The sequence below is a fragment of the Anabrus simplex genome, chromosome 1 (assembly GCF_040414725.1).
Source record: "Anabrus simplex isolate iqAnaSimp1 chromosome 1, ASM4041472v1, whole genome shotgun sequence".
Taxonomy (NCBI): Eukaryota; Metazoa; Arthropoda; class Insecta; order Orthoptera; family Tettigoniidae; genus Anabrus; species Anabrus simplex.
Genome location: NC_090265.1, coordinates 1,524,852,809 through 1,524,876,987, shown reverse-complemented (window position 1 = coordinate 1,524,876,987; position 24,179 = coordinate 1,524,852,809). Strand labels below are relative to the sequence as shown.

The 24,179-nt window shown below is 38.3% G+C and overlaps 1 protein-coding gene across 2 annotated transcripts in view; it reads right to left on the bottom strand.

Annotated features, from left to right (window-relative positions):
* LOC136880077 (furin-like protease 1) overlaps positions 1 to 24,179 on the bottom strand; it is a 174,979-nt gene that overhangs the window by 25,995 nt on the left and 124,805 nt on the right. The gene's annotated exons all lie outside the window — the stretch shown is intronic.

The window sequence follows — 24,179 nt, the reverse complement described above, 5'->3', positions numbered from 1 at the left end:
AGGCTTTGAAGTTAATACCCTTATAGGTTGCACTGATTGAATTAGAGCGGAACAAACCTCCCGTTATGTTTCTGCAAATGTTCCTCTAGTATTATAAAAACAAATAAAGAAAGAAAAGCTATTTTTACCTAGTTTACCTAGTGTACATAGTACCAAAGCTTAATTCGTGAACATCAGATTATTATTATTAAAGCAACTTTATTGTGATGAAGTGAGGTTTCCTGGCCCTTTCTTACACTTAACCACTTTACGTATATAAATTAGTACTAATTTACAATATATTTTTTACAATTTTACAATGTAATAATTTCAACAATTCACATTTTAATATATAGTAACAGCATAAAAAAGAAATGACCTCATTTAAACATATTAAATCTTCACAATCGAAAGTATAAACTAAACAAACCAAAGTAAGTAAAGTATAAAGTATAAACTGCACCACGTTACAATAAACAACCACATTTATTCTCATTCATGCATCCCATTCACACTCAGGAAAGACTGGAAGTGCTTATAAGATGATGCTGGCAGAGGATTTTAAACTTTGACTTAGATTTAGCTTCGCTGATGTCACTGGGAAGTTCATTCCACCAGCCCATGGCAGTAATCGTGAACAAAATCTTGTAGGTTGCGGTTCGATATACAGGAATTTCTAGCATACAGCCTTACTGGGTATTGAACAGGTATAGTGAACTAAGGTAGTGAAATCTGGTGGAGAGGTAAGGAGGAGTGTTTTCAGAAAGCACGCCTCTAGTATCCAGGTAGGTGTACCTACAGTAGCCGTTAGTTTCTGTACTTAGCCTACTCATTCGTGTACTTACCACTGCAAACAATGCCAGAATGCGTATCCTTTACAATTATGTTATACTAGCAAGATACCCGTGCTTCGCTACGGTATTATACTGAAATTTATAATTGAATGCTTATTGTTTTAGATATATAATCCGCCGAAATTCGCGATCTGACTCGTTTTCTGCGAGAATCCACCAAAATTCCCGATCTGACTCGTTTTCTATTAGATTACGGCACGTTTCCTCCCATTTTTCAATCTTCCTTTCCAGCAATCGATTTCGTACTTCCCGGGTTAGGCTCAGGTATTCCTCCCGGTCAGTTGGGTCCGTAAATCTTTGCCATCTTTTCCTATAATCATTTTTAATATGGATAAAATCCTTCAGAAGATACAGCGTGGTGTCATATTGGGTGCCTTGGCAGCACTGAACCCGCGGCTGGACTGCATTCTTAGTCATTACCCGTCCAGGAGCCGTTTCCAGCGTGGTCAGCACATTTGACGACGGTCCGGAACATTATTATTATTATTATTATTATTATTATTATTATTATTATTATTATTATTATTATTATTATTATTATTATTATTAATAATAATAATAATAATAATAATATTACTATTATGTGTTGCTGGAAAGAATGATGACAGGGAAAACCGGAGTATCCGGAGAAAAACCTGTCCCGCCTCCGTTTTGACCAGCACGAATGTCACATGGAGTGACCAGGATTTGAACCACGGAACCCAGCTGTGAGAGGCCGGCGCGCTGCCGCCTGAGCAACGGAGGATCCTTATAAGTACATTAAGAACAGAAAAATCAATAGGTCTCACCTCCTTTTACACCCCACCACCCTTAAGTTTATTTACCGCCAACCCCCCCCCCCAAAAAAAAATTTTTAAAAGAAGGCGTGTTTCTTTAAGTTTAAAGGAGATTCCAAACACCAATGTTCACGTCTATTACCTTCAGTTTTGAGATATATGTATCCCCATAAAAATAATTCACTTTTTTCACTTCATTTCCAACTGCTACCCCCCCACCCCCCACCAAGTGAACTTTCCCGCAAAAAATACTTGATTCTTTAATAGTAAAGGATCTTCTAAATTCCAATTATCACGACTCTAACTTCTTCAGTGTTTGATTTATGTGTCCACATGAAAGGAATTCAACTCCTTTACACTCCCGCCCCCCAAGATGGTTTCCCCCCAACACGCGTTTTTCTTTGTTTTTAAAGGAGATCCAAATACGAATTTTCACGTCTGTAACAACTTTAGTTTTTATTAGATGTATGTATTCTCATACAATTAAGTCAATTAATTTTTCAATTCCTTCACACCGCCCACTTCATTGGATTTTCCGAGAATACGTGTTTCTTTACTTTTAAAAGAGATTGCAAATATCAAATTTCACGTCTGTAACATCTTCATTTTTGAGATATCAGTAGCCTAATTAAAAGAATTCAACACCATTTTCAGTTACTTCTACCCCCCCCCCCCCCTCCACCAAAGTGGTATTTCCGAAAACTAAAATTACACGTTTCTTTATGTTTAATAGAGATAAAAAAAAAACAGTTTTCACTTCTGTAACATGTTAAGTTGTTTTAGATATACCGTAAAAGTTCTCATTTTAAAATTTCACCCCTTTTGAATTCCCCTTAAGTGGAGTTTCCAAAAACAAATCACCTATGTTTCTTTACATTTACAGGAGATTCCAAACACCCACTTTTTACGTCTGTTACATTTTGCGTTTCCAAGATATTCTGTAGATATAGTCTTTCAAAAAATTCACCCCAATCTGTCACTCCTGTTTAACCGCCATTAATTGGATTTTCCAGAAACTAAAAAATAAATGTTTCTTTATTTTTAAAGGAGATCCCTTATACAAATTTTCAGTTCTGTAATATCTTCCATTTCTGAGATATATGTATCCTCATTGAAGGCATTCAACCCATTTTTCACCCTTTGACACCCCTCCTATTGGGATTTACAGGAAACAAAAAAATACGCCTTCCTTTATTTTTAGAGGAGATTCTAACTACCAATTTTTACATCTGTAAATTTTAAAGTTTTAAGATGTAGACACTCTCATTTTAAAAATCTCACCCCCATTTTCACCCCCCAATATTTGGATTTTCCAAAAACGAAAAAATACGTGTTGCTTTACTTTTAAAGTAGATCCCAAATACCAATTTTCAGGTCTATAATATCTTCAGGTTCTGAAATATAAGTAGCCTCTGAGATATATGTATCCTAATTAAAGGCATTCAACCCATTATTCTCCCTTTTACACCCTTCCTATTGGGATTTTCCAAAAACAAAAGAATACATGTTTCTTTATTTTTAAAGGAGATTCTAAATACCAATTTTTACATCTATAAACTTTAAAAGTTTTGAGTTATAGATACACTCATTTTAAAAAATCATCCCTTTTTGCCTCCCAATTAATTGGATTTTCCAAAAACAAAAAATACATGTTTCTTTATTTTTAAAGGAGATTCTAAATACCAATTTTCATATCTATAACATTTAAAAGTTTTGAGATATAGATACACTCATTTTAAAATATTACCCCCCTTAATTGGATTTTCCGGAAACAAAAAAATATGTGTTCTTTATTTTTAAGGGAGATCCCAAACACCAGTTTTCAGGTCTGTAATATCTTCAGTTTCTGAGATATAAGTAGCCTCATTAAAGGCATTCAACCCCTTTTTCACCCCTTTTCATCCCTCCTATTGTGATTTTCCGAAAACAAAAAAATACGTGTTACTTTATTTTTGAAGAAGATTCTAAATACCAATTTTTAAATCTGTAAACTTTAAAAGTTTTGAGATATAGATGCACTCATTTTAAAAATTCACCCCCGTTTTCACCCCCCCCATTCATTGAATTTTCCAAAAACAAAAAAATATGTGTTTCTTTATTTTTAAAAGAGATCAAAAGTACCAATTTTCAGGTCTGTAATATCTTCAGTTTCTGTATATAGGTACCAGTATCCTGATTAAAGGCATTCAACCCCTTTTTCACTGTTTTTTACCCCTCCTATTGGGATTTTCTGAAAATAAAAGAACACGTGTTTCCTTATTTTTAAAGAAGATTCTAAATACCAATTTTTACATCTGTAAACTTTTAAAGTTCTGAGATATTGATACACTCATTTTTAAATTTCAACCTCCTTTTCAGCCCCTTTGCGAAGGAGTATCCAAAAATCCTCTCTTAGCGAGCACCTACATCTTAATATGAATCTATGTCCAGTAGTTTTGGCTAGGCGATGATGAATCAGTCAGTCAGTCAGGACAAGTTATTTTATACTAGCAAGATACCCGTGCTTCGCTACGGTATTATACTGAAATTTATAATTGAATGCTTATTGTTTTAAATATATAATCCTCCGAAATTCGCAATCTGACTCGTTTTCTGCGAGAATCCACCAAAATTCCCGATCTGACTCGTTTTCTATTATTTTACGGCACGTTTCCTCCCATTTTTCAATCTTCCTTTTCAGCAATCGATTTCGTACTTCCCGGGTTAGGCTCAGGTATTCCTCCCGGTCAGTTGGGTCCGTAAATCTGTGCCATCTTTTCCTATAATCATTTTTAATATGGATAAAATCCTTCAGGAGATCCAGCGTGGTGTCATATTGGGTGCCTTGGCGGCTCTGAACCCGCGGCCAGGCTGCATTCTTAGTCATTACCCGTCCAGGAGCCGTTTCCAGCGCGGTCCGCACATTTGACGACGGTCCGGAACATTATTATTATTATTATTATTATTATTATTATTATTATTATTATTATTATTATTATTATTATTATTATTATTATTATTATTATTATTATGTGTTGCTGGAATGGCTGATGACAGGGAAAACCGGAGTATCCGGAGAAAAACCTGTCCCGCGTCCGTTTTGTCCAGCACGAATGACACATGGAGCGAACGGGATTTGAACCACGGAACCCAGCTGTGAGAGGCCGGCACGCTTGCGTCTGAGCAACGGAGGATCCTTATAAGTACATTAATAACAGTAAAATCAATTGGTCTCACCTCCTTCTACACCCGACCGACGTTAAGTTTATTTACCGCCACCCCCCCCCCCCCCCACGAAAAATTAAAAGAAGGCTTGTTTCTTTATGTTTAAGGGAGATTACAAACACCAATGTTCACGTCTATTACCTTCAGCTTTGAGATATAAGTATCCCCATAAAAATAATTTACTTTTTGCACTTCATTTCACACTACTCCCCCCCTCCCCAAGTGAATTTTCCCGCAAAAAATACTTGTTTCTTTAATAGTAAAGGATCTTCTAAATACCAATTATCACAACTCAAAATTCTTCAGTTTTTGATTTATGTGTCCTCATTAAAGGAATTCAACTCATTTACACTCCCGCCCTCCAAGATGGTTCCCCCCCCCAAACGCGTTTTTCTTTGTTTTTAAAGGAGATCCAAATACGAATTATCACGTCTGTAACAACTTTAGTTTTTATTAGATGTATTCTCATACAATTAAGTCAATTAATTTTTCAATTCTTCCACCCCCCCCCCCCCCCGCTTCATTGGATTTTCCGAAAATACGTGTTTCTTTACTTTTAAAGCAGATTCCAAATATCAAATTTCACGTCTGTAACATCATCATTTTTGAGATATCAGTAGCCTAATTAAAAGAAATCAACATTTTCAGTCACTTTTACCCCCCCCCCCCCCCGCTCCACCCAAGTGGTATTTCCGAAAACTAAAAATACACGTTTCTTTATGTTTAATAGAGATAAAAAATACCATTTTTCACTTCTGTAACATGTTAAGTTTTTTTGAGATATACTGTAAAAATTCTCATTTTAAAATTTCACCCCTTTTGAGTTCCCCTTAAGTGGAGTTTCCCAAAACAAATCACCTATGTTTCTTTACATTTACAGGAGATTCCAAACACCCACTTTCTACGTCTGTACTATTTTACGTTTCCAAGATATTCTGTAGATATAGTCTTTCAAAAAATTCACCCCATTTTGTCACTCCTGTTTAACCGCCATTAATTGGATTTTCCAAAAACTAAAAAATACGTGTTTCTTTATTTTTAAAGGAGATCCAATATACACATTTTCAGTTCTGTAATATCTTTCGTTTCTGAGATATATGTAGCCTTATTAAAGGCATTCAACCCATTTTTCACCCTTTTAAACCCCTCCTGTTGGGATTTAAGGAAACAAAACAAGACGTGTTCCTTTATTTTTAGAGGAGATTCTAACTACCAATTTTTACATCTGTAAATTTTAAAGTTTTAAGATGTAGACACACTCATTTTAAAAATTCACCCCCCTTTTCACCTCCCAATATTTGGATTTTCCAAAAACGAAAAAATACGTGTTTCTTTACTTTTAAAGTAGATCCCAAATACAAATTTTCAGGTCTGTAATATCTTCAGGTTCTGAAATATAAGTAGCCTCATAAAAGGCATTCAACCCATTACTCACCCTTTTACACCCTTCCTATTGGGATTTTCCGAAAACAAAAGAATACGTGTTTCTTTATTTTTAAAGGAGATTCTAAATACCAATTTTTACGTCTATAAACTATAAAGTTTTGAGATATAGATACACTCATTTTAAAAAATCACCCCCTTTTCACCCCCCCATTAATTGGATTTTCCAAAAACAAAAAATATGTGTTTCTTTATTTTTAAAAGAGATCCCAAACACCAATTTTCAGATCTGTAATATCTTCAGTTTCTGAGATATAAGTAGCCTCATTAAAGGATTCAACCGCTTTTTCACCCCTTTTCACTCCTCCTATTGCGATTTTCCGAAAACAAAAAAAAAACGCGTTTCTTTATTTTCAAAGGAGATCCCAAATACCAATTTTCAGGTCTATAATTTCTTCAGTTTCTAAGATATAAGTATTCTCTTTAAAGGCATTCTACCGCTTTTTCACCCCTTTTCTCCCCTCTTATTGCGATTTTCCGAAAACAAAAAAATACGTATTCTTTTATTATTAATGAAGATTCTAAATACCAATTTTTACATCTCTAAACTTTAAAACTTTTGAGAATTAGATGCTCTCATTTTAAAAATTCACCCCCCTTTTCACTCTCGCATTAATTGGATTTTCCAAAAACAAAAAATATGTATTTCTTTATTTTTGAAAGAGATCAAAAGTACCAATTTTGAGGTCTGTAATATCTTCAGTTTCTGAGATATAGCTACCGGTATCCTGATTAAAGGCATTCAGCCCCTTTTTCACCCTTTTTCACCCCTCCTATTGGGATTTTCTGAAAACAAAAAAATACGTGTTTCCTTATTTTTAAAGAAGATTCTAAATACCAATTTTCACATCTGTAAACTTTTAAAGTTTTGAGATATAGACACACTCATTTTAAAATTTCACCCCCCTTTTTCACCCCCTTAGCGACGGAATATCCAAAAACCCTCTCTTAGCGAGCACCTACATCTTAATATGAATATATCCCCAAAATTTCATTTCTTTATGTCCAGTAGTTTTGGCTCGGCGATGATGAATCAATCAGTCAGTCAGTCAGTCAGTCAGTCAGTCAGTCAGTCAGTCAGTCAGTCAGTCAGTCAGTCAGTCAGGACAAGCTACTTTATATATATAGACTAGCAAGATACCCGTGCTTCGCTACGGTATTATACTGAAATTTGTAATTGAATGCTTATTGTTTTAGATATATAATCTGCCGAAATTCGCGATCTGATTCCTTTTCTGTGAGAATCCGCCAAAATTCGCGATCTGTCTCGTTTACTAATAGGTTACGGCAAGTTCCCTCCCATTTTTCAATCTTTCTTTCCAGCAATCGATTTCGTACTTCCCGGGCTAGGTCCAGGTATTCCACCCAGTTAGTTGGGTCCCTAAATCTTTGCCATCTTTTCCTATAAGCATTTTTAATATGGATCAAATCCTTCAGGGGATCTGTCGTGGCGTCGTCTTGAGTGCCTTGGCGGTAGCCTACTGAACCCGCGGCCGGACTGCATTCTTAGTCATTAGCCGTCCAGGACCCCTTTCCAGCGTGGGTGGCACATGTGACGATGGTCAAGAATATTATTATTATTATTATTATTATTATTATTATTATTATTATTATTATTATTATTATTATTATTATTATTATTGTGGACCCCACAGCAAGATGCAAGACCGCTACTTGGCGGTAAATTACATCTGCTGCCATTGTCATTGTTGACAATGTGACCAGCACCATTGTCGCGCGTAGGCAAGTGTGCGGGATTTCTGGCGATACGAATGACATACCTCCGTGTATTATTGACCTTGTTATAGAGGTGAACAATTTGACGGCCAGTCTCATTCCTACCGTTTATTTCAAATGTGTTTAAATTTTTATTTATATGCCAGGAGAATCTACTGTAATCTAAGAACGTTCTCCGAAGGAAAAGATGGCTGTTGAAAAAGAACCCAGGAAAGATTAAAAATGATCGGTTTATGATCAGAATAAGTACATCGAAAGTCTACAGCCTGTTTCCTATCATTCGACAGGATCAGAGATGGAATGAACAAAGCCCAATCTAGCGGCGACAATAGGAATTGTACCGGCTGCCGAAGCTCCCCTCTGGGGCAATGATCGATGAGTGACAAATGAAATGAAATATTGTACAGTGTTGCTGGAATGAATGATGACAGGGAAAGCCGGAGTATCCGGAGAAAAACCTGTCCCGCCTCCATTTTGTCCAGCACGAATGTCACATGGAGTGACCGGGATTTGAAACACGGAACCCAGCTGTGAGAGGCTGGCGCGCTGCCGCCTGAGCAACGTAGGCTCCTTATAAGTACATTATGAACAGTAAAATCAATTGGTCTCACCTTCTTTTACACCCCACCGCCGTTAAGTTTATTTACCCCCCAAAAAAAAAAAATCTAAAAGAAGGTGTGTTTCTTTATGTTTAATGGAGATTCCAAATACCAATGTTCACGTTTATTACCTTCAGTTTTGAGATATAAGTATCCCCTTTAAAATAATTCACTTTTTTAACTTCCTTTCACACTACCCCCCCCCCACAAAGTGATATTAAGGCAAAAAATACTTGTTCCTTTAATAGGATAGGATCTTCTAAATACCAGTTATCACCACTCTAACCTCTTCAGTTTTTGATTTATGTGCCCTCATGAAAGGAATTCAACTCCTTTTCACTCCTGCCTCCCCCCCCCAAGATTGTTTCCCCTGTCGTGTCAGCCCCAGATTGGAGCTCAGGACTCATTCTTCCGAGGATCGAACCCATGACCGGGACGTAGGAGGAATGGTGTCGCTGAGATATACGTTAATATTATAAGGGAAATTATAAGTTAATAGTAATGACTATGTAATGGCAACAAGGCCAAGGAATCATAATTATAATGCTGATATAAGTAAATTAAGAATCATACAAGATTTAAGAGTTGAAGGCACACCAAAAGCTGTGAGCCACAAGTTGTGTAATTAGAAGTAAGGCTTGGTCGAAGTAGGTGAATCATAAGCTGCACCCTGCTAAAGGTGCGTAGTATATCTTCAGAAAAGGTGGGTAGCGAGTGAACGGAAGAGGCAATTCCGTTTTCGTGTGTCTGAGGACATTCTCCATAGGATGGAAACTTCGATGGCCTTCTCGAGGGGAGGTGAAAGTTAGTGAAGGTATAAAACAGGGGTACACACCCTGATCGAGTTTTTTGGAACAAGTCAACTAGAAGTGCGGGCGGAAGCCCTGTCAGTCAGGTCTCCGATAATAATAATAATAAGGTCCAAGTGTGGACTTAGAGTATTCACTTCAATACTTCGACCACGCCAAGTCTTCTATGTCAGCGTCATTTGAAGTTAGGAAGGAGATTGTAAATACTGTATATAATTATACATACTCATCAGTCTGCTATTAAAGGAAGGTTTTGGGAAATAGAGGACTTCGTCTCTTCACACGTAGCAAATCTCCCAGGCCCATTGAACAATCCCTCATTACCGCTCGGAGGAAGTCAATCTGATTATTTATCATTCTCGTCGTGGCAAAGCCTGTGTCACGACAGGAAAAACTAAACTGGTGTGCAGCTGCGGGGTACTGGGTTCGATTCCGCCTCAGTGAAGAGACAGATTTTTAAGAGCCACGCAGAAGAGGCTAGCTCAAGCAAGAAGATTCGCAGATCCGGTCCAGAGCAGCAGACGAGAGGCCTACCGTTCCAGCCTACGCAGAAGGAAGCGGACATCAGGACAGGAGAGCAGCAGGAGGCACCTGGAGGAGCTCAACGCCGAGACACCGAGAGAAGACAGCAGATATTCGGGCAGTGGTAAGTACCCACAAGTGTTGTAAATATGGCAGATTCCAATGTACCCAATGATGTGCCAGATAATGTTTCTGACTATGATAGTGCTGGGGATGCACAGGATGGACATTTATACGTGTCAGTTACTGAGGGATATCGGTTAATAGGTCATGAATTTAGTGGTGCCAAACCAGAGCAATTGCGTGAGTTTATTGCTAATGTGGATGCCGCACAGAGTATGATCAAGGATAGGGACCAACCGTTATTCTTTAAATATATTTTGACAAAGATTACGGGTTCTGCTCGCGAAAAGTTATTATCTAGATGTGACATAATCAACTGGGAAAGAGCCAAGGAAGCTCTTTGGGAATATTATGGAAAACAGGGCACTTTTGACTTGTATTTGTGTCAATTGTTCCAAAAAAGCCAGGGACCGAAAGAGACCGTGGCCGAGTGGGCCCATAGAATTGAAGAAATGGCGTTGATGTTTCGAAACGCTATATTAGAAAATGAACCGATAGAATATCGTACAGGGCAGCGCAGAATGCTAGTGAAAATCGCAATAGCGGCTTTCACTCAAGGGATTCATACAGCGCGAATACAGGGTAAGCTACAGGATCGTAGCCCTCAAACTTTTGAGGCGGCTGTAGCTATTGCTAGACAAGAAGAAGCCATGATTAATTCCCAGAAGGAGAGAGAGGCACTCCTCAGGAATAGTACGGCTTCTAGAAAAGAAGGCGCGCACACCCAGCCGGTAAGCTACACGAAGGGTCGGTGGCAAGGCAAGGCCACGCAAGGGGCGCAAAAACCTAGTAAATCTCCCCATTATAACAAGGTGCTGCTAATATGCTTTAATTGTAATAAGGAGGGACATATAGCTAGAGATTGTAAGCACAAGAATCAGAGTTCTAAGACAAAGGAATCCCTTACTCCTCGAAGAAACGCCGCAGGAGAGATAAAATGTAATTATTGCGGAAAGCCAGGCCATTGGGCACGGCAGTGTAGAAAGAAATTAGCTAACCAAAACAGAAATAGAGAGACCGGTAAGACCGGTAACGAGGTGAACATAGTGCGCACCTCTGGTTACCAACAGAGCGCGAATAAGGTGGGACCGAAATGCTTTAAGTGTAATGAAAAAGGGCACAAAAAGGCAGAGTGCCCACGTAGAAATTCGAAGCCGGAATTCAGGCGTTGTTACGCTTGCGGCAAGGTTGGCCACCTACAGTGGCAGTGTCGCACCAGATGCGATAGCGAGCCCAAAGGTAGAACAGAGTTCTTGCCTAGAAGACAGACTAGGAATGTTCAGAGTTGTAACGGTAATAATAATAATTCCCGTGATAGAACACGCGAAAAGACGCGATGTAGAATTTGTAGGCGATGGTCGCATTCAGCTAAAGAATGCTGGTTTAAAACCGAGAGAGAGGCTTTAAACTAGATAAGGGAGACAAGTCAGGGACGCTTGAGATCTCCCATAAGACCATCAGTCCCAGTAAGGTCGGACAGCATGAAGAGGGTACCGTATTAATAACGGTAACCGGGCGTAAGGATGCCTTAAGATTTTTAATCGACACAGGAAGTGATGTCTCTCTTATTAAGGAAGGTAGTGTTCCTTACGGTGCTTGGGTTAACCGCAAGGAAATTCTGAAGTTAAGAGGCATAACGAAAGGTTCGAAGCAAACCAAAGGAAAAGTTCGAATTCCCGTTGGTGGTAGATGTCCAGACTTCCATGTAGTGGACAACGACTTTAATTTGAAACAAGACGGTATAATTGGAAAGGACGTGTTAAGAGACAGCGTCTTAAATTATAAGGAAGGCTATGCTGTGATAGCAGGAAAAAGATACCCACTAGGGGCGAAAGAGGATATGTGGGTGGTGCTCGAACCAAGAGTGGAGAAAATCGTAGCCATAGAAGTAGACAAACCGTCAGCCGAAGGCTTGATAGAGCGGCAGGAAGTAAAGCCAGGTGTATACCTAGCTGAGTGTTTAACGAAAGCCAAGGATTATGTCGCACTCGTTAGTATGTTGAACACTACTGACAGGGAGTGGCGATTAAAAAGCCCAGTAGTTAAGTTACTGGATGTAGAAAGCGAAAACACAGCGGAGGTACACAAGGTTGAAGAAACCATAGCTGTAAAGGGCGATAGTCAGGCCAAGAGGCCGATCGCGCAGAGGGATGATAATAATAATCATAATCAGGAAGGTAAATCTCGAACGCAGCGAATACGGGAGCTGCTTAGAGTAGATCACTTAGCTCCCCAAGACAGGGAGAAAATTTACGCTATCTGCACGGCTTATCAGGATATTTTTCACTTAGAAGGGGATAAATTAACGCATACGAATATACTTCAACATGCTATCCCCACACGCGTAGATCAACCTCCAATTCATGTGAGGCAATATAGGTTACCCGAGGCTCAGAAAGAAGAGATAGGTCGTCAGATAAATCAGATGTTACAGGATGATAGTATTACTCCTTCGACTTCCCCATGGTCTAGTCCCATCCTTTTAGTCCCAAAGAAATTAGATGCTTCTGGTAAGCAGAAGTGGAGGGTCGTAGTGGACTACAGACTTTTGAACGACGTCACCATAGGAACTACGTATCCTATTCCATTAATTTCTGAAATATTAGATGCCCTAGGAAAAGCGAAGTATTTTTCCACTATGGATCTGGCCAGTGGATACCATCAGGTATTGCTGAAGCCTGAGGACAGAGAAAAGACAGCATTTTCTGCCTTAGGGAGGCACTATGAATACAAGAGATTAGCTATGGGACTTCGAGACGCGCCAGCAACTTTTACGCGTTTGATGAAAACAGCACTAGCAGGCTTAGAAGGCATTAAATGTTTGGCGTATATGGATGATTTGATTGTGTATGCTAGCTCTGTAGAGGACCACAATCAGAGATTACGTGATGTTTTTCAGAGATTGAGAGAGGTAAATCTCAAATTAGGTCCAGATAAATGCGAATTTCTAAGAACGGAGGTAGCTTTCTTAGGACATGTAATTACTAAGGGCGGTGTTCAACCTGATGATCGAAAGGTTCAAGCAGTAAGAGAATATCCTCAGCCTACCACTACGAAACAGCTGAAAGGATTTCTAGGCTTGTCAGGCTATTATCGTAGGTTTATTCCGAACTATAGTAAGATAGCGAAACCACTGTACGAGCTGCTTAAGAAGGAAGTACCGTACGAGTGGACGGATAAGCAAGAGCAGGCATTCCAGATCTTAAAGAAAAAGTTAACAGAGAAACCGATATTGCAGTACCCAGACTTTGAGAAACCTTTCATATTGACCACAGACGCTAGTAATGAGGCCTTAGGAGCAGTGCTGTCACAAGGACAGATAGGTAAGGATTTGCCGATAGCTTACGCTAGCAGGACTTTAAATAAGGCCGAAAGAAATTATTCTGTGACAGAGAAAGAATTACTAGCAATTGTTTGGAGTGTGAAGTATTTTAGGCCGTATTTGTTCGGCAGGCATTTTACGGTAGTAACAGATCATAAGCCTTTGAAATGGGTATTTAATGTCCAAGACCCATCTTCTAGATTAATTAAATTCCGATTGAAATTAGCAGAGTACGACTTTGAGATAGTGTACAAGGAAGGCAAACGTAACTGCAACGCAGATGCCTTAAGTAGAATTCCAGTTAGAGACGAAGAGCCTGATCAGAAAGTGCGAGTAGTTAAATCTAGTGATAATAACCAAGAGACTAGTAATGAGGAGTGTGAGGCTAATGACAACTTAGGAGGACCTGTTAGCTCAGATAAAAATGTGCAACCACGGAGACTCAGCTCTGAATCCGAGGACGCCACGGCAGAGGTGACAGAGCCTGAGAGTGGAAGCGAAGAAGGTAGTAGTGATAGTGAGGATGTAACCGAAGAGGCTAGGAACACTAGCCCGGAGCTAACAGAACAAGATAAATTAGAGATTATTAAGGAATGCCATGAGTCATTAGTATCAGGCCATCAGGGCATATCCAGAACGTATGCCCGGATAAAAGACCATTATCAATGGGAAGGGATGCAAAAGGATGTAGAAAGGTATATACGCTCATGCCCATCATGTCAAAGGAATAAGATTACCGGGCCTGAAGTAAGAGCAAAAATGGAGATCACAGATACTCCGAAAGCAGTCTTTGAGAAAATAGCACTAGATGTGGTAGGACCTTTAAATGTAACGGAAGCAGGAAACAGGTACATACTCACCTGTCAAGACCAGCTGTCTAAGTATTTAATTGCGAGTGCTATGCCGGACCAAAGTGCAGAAACCATAGCACGAACTCTGATTAATAGAGTAATTAGTATATTCGGTATACCAAATATTATACTGACAGATCAAGGTGCAAATTTTATGTCAGATGTTTTTAAGAAGTTATGTAGAATATTGCGAATCAAGAAGGTCCATACAGCGGCATTTCGACCGCAATCTAACGGTAGTTTGGAACGCTCTCATAGGGTGCTCTCAGAATATTTAAGACATTATGTATGCAGTTCACAAGATGACTGGGATAGTTATCTTCCTATGGCAATGTTTGTGTATAATACGACCAAGCACACTAGCACAGGTTATACACCATTTGAGTTAATATTTGGGCGAAAGGCAAATATCCCTGGTGTTCTTCAAAGGAAACCAGAGCCAAATTATAATGAATGCCAGAATGTCTTGGAGCAGTTAACCAGACAACTGCAAGAGAGCCATGAAATAGCTAGAAAGACGTTAATTAAAACCAAAGAACGAGATAAGGAATACTATGATAAGGCTAAGAATGAAGTTTCATTCAAAGTAGGAGATCTCGTGTTGTTACGTAACGATGCCCTACGAAGGGGACGTTCAAAGAAACTTTCTCCACCGTATCAAGGTCCTTATAAGATTACTAAGGTATCGGGAGTGAATTGCACGTTACAGGTAAACAAGCGTGGTAGACAAATTATCGTGCACCAGAATAGATTAAAAATGTACATTAATTATAGAAGAATGTAAGGTAATGGTTCCTATTTAGGTCGCAGTGAGTTACACTTCCCTCACTCCAACGGCATTGTGGATTATCGTGTACCGCTGATAAAGTTAGTTGAAATACTCTGTCAGGTCGCGTCGAAATCAGGAAAGTACTAGAAATTTTAACCTAAGTAAGAGAGGAACCTAGGAATTTTGGTACGGGAGTACCATTGTGAGTACGTCCTAAGTACCCGTCAGAAAGGCTACAGGTGACGAGACTGTATGTCCATATATCAACTCGTCAAAAATGAACCGCAGGGTTCAAACTGAATATGGAGAGAATTCGAGTTCATAATGAGGATTAAAATTATCTACACTTGCTATATGCACGTTCTGAAAAGCCTTCACTTACTGTCACTAGAAATTAAATGAGTAAATTAGGTAGCGTCGTATGTAAAATAAATGAGATCTGCTTGTAATTATTAAAATCAGAAAGGGCGTGAAGCCAAGCTTAGTTCCACTGAAACGAAATTCATTCATGGTACAGAAAAATTTCACAGATAAATGTTTTACGTAATCCATATGATATCTAATTGAAGGTCGTTATCCTGAAGATAACCCCGTGTGGTGTCGGGGATTTACGCAAACAACACTCTACACTTTGGTACTCTTCTTCCCATACAGTTACACAGCCAGAATAACACCACGACTCGAACCTGTCTGTCGTAGGAGGCGACTAAAGGTTCCACTTAGGGAATGGCCTTGTATTTAGTCCTTTATGCACGAATACGGGCGTCCTGAGTGAGGCATGGAACCCAGTGAGGCGGGTCCTGCCTGGGAAATATCACCATTAGGCCGGTGATTTTCCACAACAGTGTGATTCTCGTGGGAACAGAATCCACTGAAGGGAATTTTCTCACCACGTTAAGAACCATCCCGTGAGATGTGACTCCAAGGGTACGGAGTACAATCCCATAAAGATCACTTCGGTAGATTCATACCTGTATTTAACTTTAACTTCTGTAACCATTCCTGGAGGTAAATCCTCTGCAGTCTTTAACAGACGCTATTCAAATTCTTAATTGCCAATGATGCCTTTCATCTGTCCGTAAGGATAAGGAGGAGTAACGCAGGTACGTCAAACAAGGAGAGAATTTTTGAATGGGCTAATGATGGCTCTAAAATTTTGTTAGAGCTGCCCAAGAGTGAAGTTTTACAGAGATATCAGTTACGAAAAAGAATTCGTAGATTTATTTAAATTGCTCACGAGTATACTAGTAGACTAGTACAGAGCATAATTATGAGAAGACAAACGTTATAGTAAGACAGTCAGTCACATTAAGTGTGTATTCAGGTACAGATAAACAGTTGAGGGTAGGTTCCACAACACCTAACAGTATAGTGTGTAAGGGAGAGTGACAAGAAAGTGAAAGTCGTGTTTACCTTGCAGGAAGGTGAACGAACCAGGCAGAATGAAAGGGATGACAGACCGCACGACCTGGAGAATGCTGGTCGTCGCAGTTATGTTGCTAGGGGTGTCCATACCCACCAGTCAATTGGATTTCAAGATGAAACGGTACGAGAATACAGCCGGAGTCTATTTTGATTATCAAGGAGAAGTACAATTATACACTGTAGAATGGAAACTGGTTACTTATATTAACCTTACACGTTTGGCAGATCTATTTGTGATAGCCCGTAGAAATTTACAGAAGACTAAAACCCTCTGTATTCAGATAGAAAGGGAAGTACATATTAAGTGCGAACATGAGATAATGTTAGTAGAGCAACAATTTCGAAGGATTCAAGGGATTAAAGATTTAATTAGGAAAAGTACTAGGATCGAAACACCGGAAGGCAACGGGAAACGAAGCAAGCGCGGGTTAATAAATGCAATTGGTACCATCGCAAAGACGTTATTTGGTACGCTTGATGACAGTGATGCAATGTATTACGAGGGCAAAATTAAGGAACTAGAACAGGAACAATTGTCCATGATACAAGTAGCAAAAAGTCAAATGTTAGTTGTAAAGTCAACTTTGCAATCTGTCAATAATACCCTGTATGACATCACAGCAAATGAACTCAAGCTAAGTGAAAACTTTGAGCAACTTAAGAGTTACATTCAGAATGAAACAACGGGTATAAATGAGGCTTTTAGACAATCAGAAATGCAAATATCATTAAATAAACACTTAATTGAATTGCAAGGATTTCTGATGCAATTGCACGAGCATTATCAGATCTTATTAGATAGTATTGTAAGTTCTCAGACAGGCACGGTGAGTGTCCAAGTGTTAAGCCCCGATGATCTAGTAAGGGCATATAAGAAGGCCCAAAGAGATTTCCCTAAGGGTTATGATCTGCCATATGATTTGCAAGTCACTTATGGGTACTTGATTCTAAAAATATCATCAGTGAGTGTATATATAACTCGAGATACCTTGGTGTATATTTTACGCACCCCTCTTACTAACAAAATAAAGTACAATTTGTACCATTGTATACCTTTCCCCTCTCCCATGAAGAGTAATCCAAACCATTTTGTGTATATATCTAATGAAAAACAGTATGTATTAGTTGATCAAGAAAGACAGACATATGTAGAATTAAGTGATGAACAAGTGAAACAATGCAAGTGGACTGACAATGGACAGAGATTATGCAAGGCAATTTTTCCTATTAATAATGTAATGTCAAAGGGTAGTTGTATTGTCAAGTTGTTAACTGGTGTTAGCTTTATTCCAGAAGACTGCAAGAAAAGTGTGATGTCGATTTATGAACTCTTATGGATACCTATTGATGATAACATGTATATTTTTGTATCGCCTCATGAAACTAAGGTCACCAGTGTTTGTCAGGATATTACCAGTGATATAAGTTTAAATGGTGTGGGAATAATACAATTCACAGACTTGTGTACAGTTTACAGTCCCACAAGTAAAATTCAGAGTGCAGGTTCAGTGAATACGACAACAAGGAAAGACTTAGTGCCAGAAGTAATGTTAATATATGATTGTTGTGAACAATTAGACAGTGAGATCAAATTAGAGGATGTACCAGAATTAAATAGGGTTACAGTAGGAAGCTTACTGAATCATATAAGCGACCTAAGGTTAGCCAGTCATAAGACTGAAGATGTAGAAGCACTGGTAATGCAGAAAGAAAAGGAATTTAAAATGCAAATGACCCAACAGTATACAAGTGTATATCAAATTGTAACTGGTATTATTTTGTTTGCAGTACTTATAATAGTCTGTTGCTGTTGTTGTTACTGTTGTGGTTGCTGTAGAAGGTGTAGACCTTTAAGTAAATGCATAGAAGATAGTAGAGAGCGCTGTCCCAACTTATGTATTTTTCAGAATGTGATCGCTAATGACCACAGAGCTAAGGTCTCTGATGAGGACATTACTGTCCATTTTCAGCATCCTCGACTGGCTGAAAGGGCCCTCAGCCACTCAGGATCGCTGTCGGGATTAGAGTTACACGAACGCCCTACTACAGGTAGAGCAAGTATCAGAGATAACTTGGCACAGCGCACCCACGAACAAGAGCATGGAGACTCTAACAGGATGTAGAGTAAGAGTAAAAAATGAATGCAGAGGTATTGCATTCATTTTTCCCCAAAGGGGGGAGGTGTCGTGTCAGCCCCAGATTGGAGCTCAGGACTCATTCTTCCGAGGATCGAACCCATGACCGGGACGTAGGAGGAATGGTGTCGCTGAGATATACGTTAATATTATAAGGGAAATTATAAGTTAATAGTAATGACTATGTAATGGCAACAAGGCCAAGGAATCATAATTATAATGCTGATATAAGTAAATTAAGAATCATACAAGATTTAAGAGTTGAAGGCACACCAAAAGCTGTGAGCCACAAGTTGTGTAATTAGAAGTAAGGCTTGGTCGAAGTAGGTGAATCATAAGCTGCACCCTGCTAAAGGTGCGTAGTATATCTTCAGAAAAGGTGGGTAGCGAGTGAACGGAAGAGGCAATTCCGTTTTCGTGTGTCTGAGGACATTCTCCATAGGATGGAAACTTCGATGGCCTTCTCGAGGGGAGGTGAAAGTTAGTGAAGGTATAAAACAGGGGTACACACCCTGATCGAGTTTTTTGGAACAAGTCAACTAGAAGTGCGGGCGGAAGCCCTGTCAGTCAGGTCTCCGATAATAATAATAATAAGGTCCAAGTGTGGACTTAGAGTATTCACTTCAATACTTCGACCACGCCAAGTCTTCTATGTCAGCGTCATTTGAAGTTAGGAAGGAGATTGTAAATACTGTATATAATTATACATACTCATCAGTCTGCTATTAAAGGAAGGTTTTGGGAAATAGAGGACTTCGTCTCTTCACACGTAGCAAATCTCCCAGGCCCATTGAACAATCCCTCATTACCGCTCGGAGGAAGTCAATCTGATTATTTATCATTCTCGTCGTGGCAAAGCCTGTGTCACGACAATAAGTATCCCCTTAAAAATAATTCACTTTTTTAACTTCCTTTCACACTACCCCCCCCCCCCCCACAAAGTGATATTAAGGCAAAAAATACTTGTTCCTTTAATAGGATAGGATCTTCTAAATACCAGTTATCACCACTCTAACCTCTTCAGTTTTTGATTTATGTGCCCTCATGAAAGGAATTCAACTCCTTTTCACTCCTGCCTCCCCCCCCCCCAAGATTGTTTCCCCCCAAAAACGCGCTTTTCTTTGTTTTTAAAGGAGATCAAAATACCAATTTTCACGCCTGTAACAACTTTAGTTTTTATTAGATGTATGTATTCTCATACAATTAAGTCAATTAATTTTTTTCAATCCTTTAACCCCCCAAACCCCCTTCATTGGATTTTCCGAGAATACGTGTTTGTTTACTTTTAAAGCAGATTCCAGAAATAAAATTTCGCGTGTGTAACATCTTCATTTTTGAGATATCAGTAGCCTAATTAAAATGATTCGACACCATTTTCAGTCACTTTTACCCCCCCCCCACTACCCAAGTGGTATTTCCGAAAACTAAAAATACACGTTTCTTTATTTTAATAGAATAAAAAATTACCATTTTTCACTTGTGTAACATGTTAAGATTTTGAGATATACTGTAGAAATTCTCATTTTAAAATTTCACCCCTTTTAGTTCCCCTTAAGTGGAGTTTCCAAAGACAAATCACCTATGTTTCTTTACACTTACAGGAGATTCCAAATACCCACTTTTTACGTCTGTAACATTTTACGCTTCTCAGATATTCTGTAGATATATTCTTTCAAAAAAATTCACCCCAATTTGCCACTCCTGTTTAACCGCCATTAATTGAATTTTCCAAAAGCAAAAATATACGTGTTTCTTTATTTTTAAAGGAGATCCCATTTACAAATTTTCACTTCTGTAATATCTTCAGTTTCTGAGATATATGTATCCTCATTAAAGGCATTCAACCCATTATTCACCCTTTTACACCCTTCCTATTGGGATTTAGAGAAAACAAAGAAATACGTGTTCCTTTATTTTTAAGGGAGATTCTAAACACCACTTTTTACATCTGTAAACGTTTAAAGTTTTAAGATGTAGACACACTCATTTTAAAAAATCACCCCCCTTTTAACCCCCCATTATTTGGATTCTCCAAAAACGAAAAAATACCTGTTTCTTTATTTTTTAAGTAGATCCCAAATACCAATTTTCAGGTCTGTAATATCTTCAGGTTCTGAAATATAAGTAACCTCATTAAAGGCATTCAACCTCTTTTTCACCCTTTTCCACCCTTCCTATTAGGATTTTCCGAAAACAAAAAAATACGTGTTTCTTTATTTTTAAGGAAGATTCTAAATACCAATTTTTAAATCTGTAAACTTTAAAAGTTTTGAGATATAGATGCACTCATTTTAAAAATTCACCCCCATTTTCACCCCCCATTCATTGGATTTTCCAAAAACAAAAAAATATGTGTTTCTTTATTTTTAAAAGAGATCAAAAGTACCAATTTTCAGGTCTGTAATATCTTCAGTTTCCGTATATAGGTACCAGTATCCTGATTAAAGGCATTCAACCCCTTTTTCACTGTTTTTTACCCCTCCTATTGGGATTTTCCGATAACAAAAAAATACGTGTTCCTTTATTTTTAATGAAGATTCTAAATACCAATTTTTACATCTCTAAACTTTAAAACTTTTGAGATATAGATGCACTCATTTTAAAAATTCACCCCCCCTTTCACCCTCGCATTAATTGGATTTTCCAAAAACAAAAAAATATGTATTTCTTTATTTTTGAAAGAGATCAAAAGTACCAATTTTGAGGTCTGTAATATCTTCAGTTTCTGAGATATAAGTAGCGGTATCCTGATTAAAGGCATTCAACCCCTTTTTCACCCTTTTTCACCACTCCTATTGGGATTGTCTGAAAACAAAAAAATACGTGTTTTCTTATTTTTTAAGAAGATTCTAAATACCAATTTTCACATCTGTAAAGATTTAATGTTTTGAGATATAGACAAACTCATTTTAAAATTTCACCCCCCTTTTCACCCCCTTAGCGACGGAATATCCAAAAATCCTCTCTTAGTGAGCACCTACATCTTAATATGAATATATCCCCAAACTTTCATTTCTTTATGTCTAGTAGTTTTGGCTCGGCGATGATGAATCAGTCAGTCAGTCAGTCAGTCAGTCAGTCAGTCAGGACAAGCTACTTTATATATATAGATACTAGCAAGATACCCGTGCTTCGCTACGGTATTATACTGAAATTTATAATTGAATGTTGTTTTAGATATATAATCAGCCGAAATTCGCGATCTGAATCGTTTTCTGCGAGAATCCGCCAAAATTCGCGATCTGACTCGTTTTCTAATAGATTATGGCAAGCTTCCTCCCATTTTTCAATCTTTATTTCCAGCAATCGATTTCGTACTTCCCAGGCTAGGTCCAGGTATTCCACCCTGTCAGTTGGGTCCCTAAATCTTTGCCATCTTTTCTTATAAGCATTTTTAATATGGAACAAATCCTTCAGGAGATCCGGCGTGGTGTCGTCTTGGGTGCCTTGGCGGTACTGAACCCGCGGCCCGACTGCATTCTTAGTCATTACCCGTCCAGGACCCGTTTCCACCGCGGTCCGCACATTTGACGACGGTCCAGAACATTATTATTATTATTATTATTATTATTATTATTATTATTATTATTATTATTATTATTATTATTATTATTATTATTATTATTATAGATGTTCTGGACCCCACAGCAAGATGCAAGACCGCTACTTGGCGGTAAATTACATCTGCTGCCATTGTTATTGTTGAGAATGTGACCAGCACCAATGTCGCGCGTAGGCAAGTGTGCGGGATTTCTGGCTATACGAATGACATACTTCCGTGCATTATTGACCTTATTATAGAGGTGAACAATTGGACGGTCAATCTCATTCCTATCGTTTATTTCAAATGTGTTCAAATTTTTATTCATATGCCAGGAGAATCTACTGTAATATAAGAACGTTCTCCGAAGGAAAAGTTGGCTGTTGAAAACGAACCCAGGAAAGATTAAAAAGATCGGTTTATGATCAGAATAAGTACATCGAAAATATACAGCCTGTTTCCAGTCATTCGACAGGGTCAGGAATGGAATGAATAAAGCCCCATCTAGCGGCGACAGTGGCAATGATCGATGAATGACAAATGAAATGAAATATTGGACAGTGTTGCTGGAATGAATGATGACAGGGAAAAGCGAAGTATCCCGAGAAAAACCTGTCCCGCCTCCGTTTTGTCCAGCACGAATGTCACATGGAGTGACCGGGATTTGAACCACGGAACCCAGCTGTGAGAGGCCGGCGCGCTGCCGCCTGAGCAACGGAGGCTCCTTATAAGTACATTATGAACAGCAAAATCAATTGGTCTCACCTCCTTTTACACCCCACCGCCGTTAAGTTTATTTACCCCCCCCCCCCCAAAAAAAATTAAAAGAAGGAGTGTTTCTTTATGTTTAAAGGAGATTCCAAACCCCAATGTTCACGTCTATTACCTTGAGTTTTGAGATATAAGTATCCCCATAAAAATAATTCGCTTTTTTTACTTCCTTTCACACTTCTCCCCCCCCCCCCCCCCCTTTAAGTGAATTTTCCGGCAAAAAATACTTGTTTCTTTAATAGTAAAGGATCTTCTAAATAGCAATTATCACGACTCTAACTTCTTCAGTTTTTTATTTATGTGTCCTCATGAAAGGAATTCAACTCCTTTCCACTCCCGCCCTCCAAGATGGTTTCCCCCATAAAACGCGTATTTCTTTGTTTTTAAAGGAGATCAAAATACCAATTTTCACGTCCGTAACAACTTTAGTTTTTATTAGATGTATGTATTCTCATACAATTAAGTCAATTAATTTTAGAATTCTTTCCCCCCACCCCCTTTCATTGGATTTTCCGAGAATACGCGTTTCTTTATTTTTAAAGGAGATCCCATATACAAATTTTTAGTTCTGTAATATATTCAGTTTCTGAGATATATGTATCCTCATTAAAGGCACTCAACCCACTATTCACCCTTTTACACCCCTCCTATTGGGATTTACAGAAAACGAAAAAATACTTATTCCTTTACTTTTAAAGGAGATTCTAAATACCAATTTTTACATCTGTAAACTTTTAAAGTTTTAAGATATAGACACATTCATTTTAAAAATTCACCCCCCTTTTCACCCCCCATTATCCGGATTTTTCAAAAACGAAAATATACGTGTTTCCTTATTTTTAAAGTGGATCCCCAATACCAATTTTCAGGTCTGTAATATCTTCAGGTTCTGAAATATAAGTAGCCTCGTTAAAGGCATTCAACCTCTTTTTCACCCTTTTCCACCCTTCCCATCGGGATTTTCCGAAAACAAAAAGAAACGTGTTTCTTTATTTTTAAAGGAGATTCTAAATACCATATTTTACATCTATAAACTTTAAACGTTTTGAGATATAGATACACTAATTTTAAAAATTCACCCCCCTTTTCACCCCCATTATTTGGATTTTCCAAAACAAAAAAATACGTGTTTCTTTATTTTTAAAAGAGATCAAAGGTACCAATTTTCAGGTCTGTAATATCTTCAGTTTCTGAGATATATGTATTCTCTTTAAAGGCATTCAACCCATTTTTCACCCCTTTTCACCCCTCCTATTGGGATTTTCCGAAAACAAAAAAAATACGTGTTCCTTTATTTTTAACTAGCAAAATACCCGTGC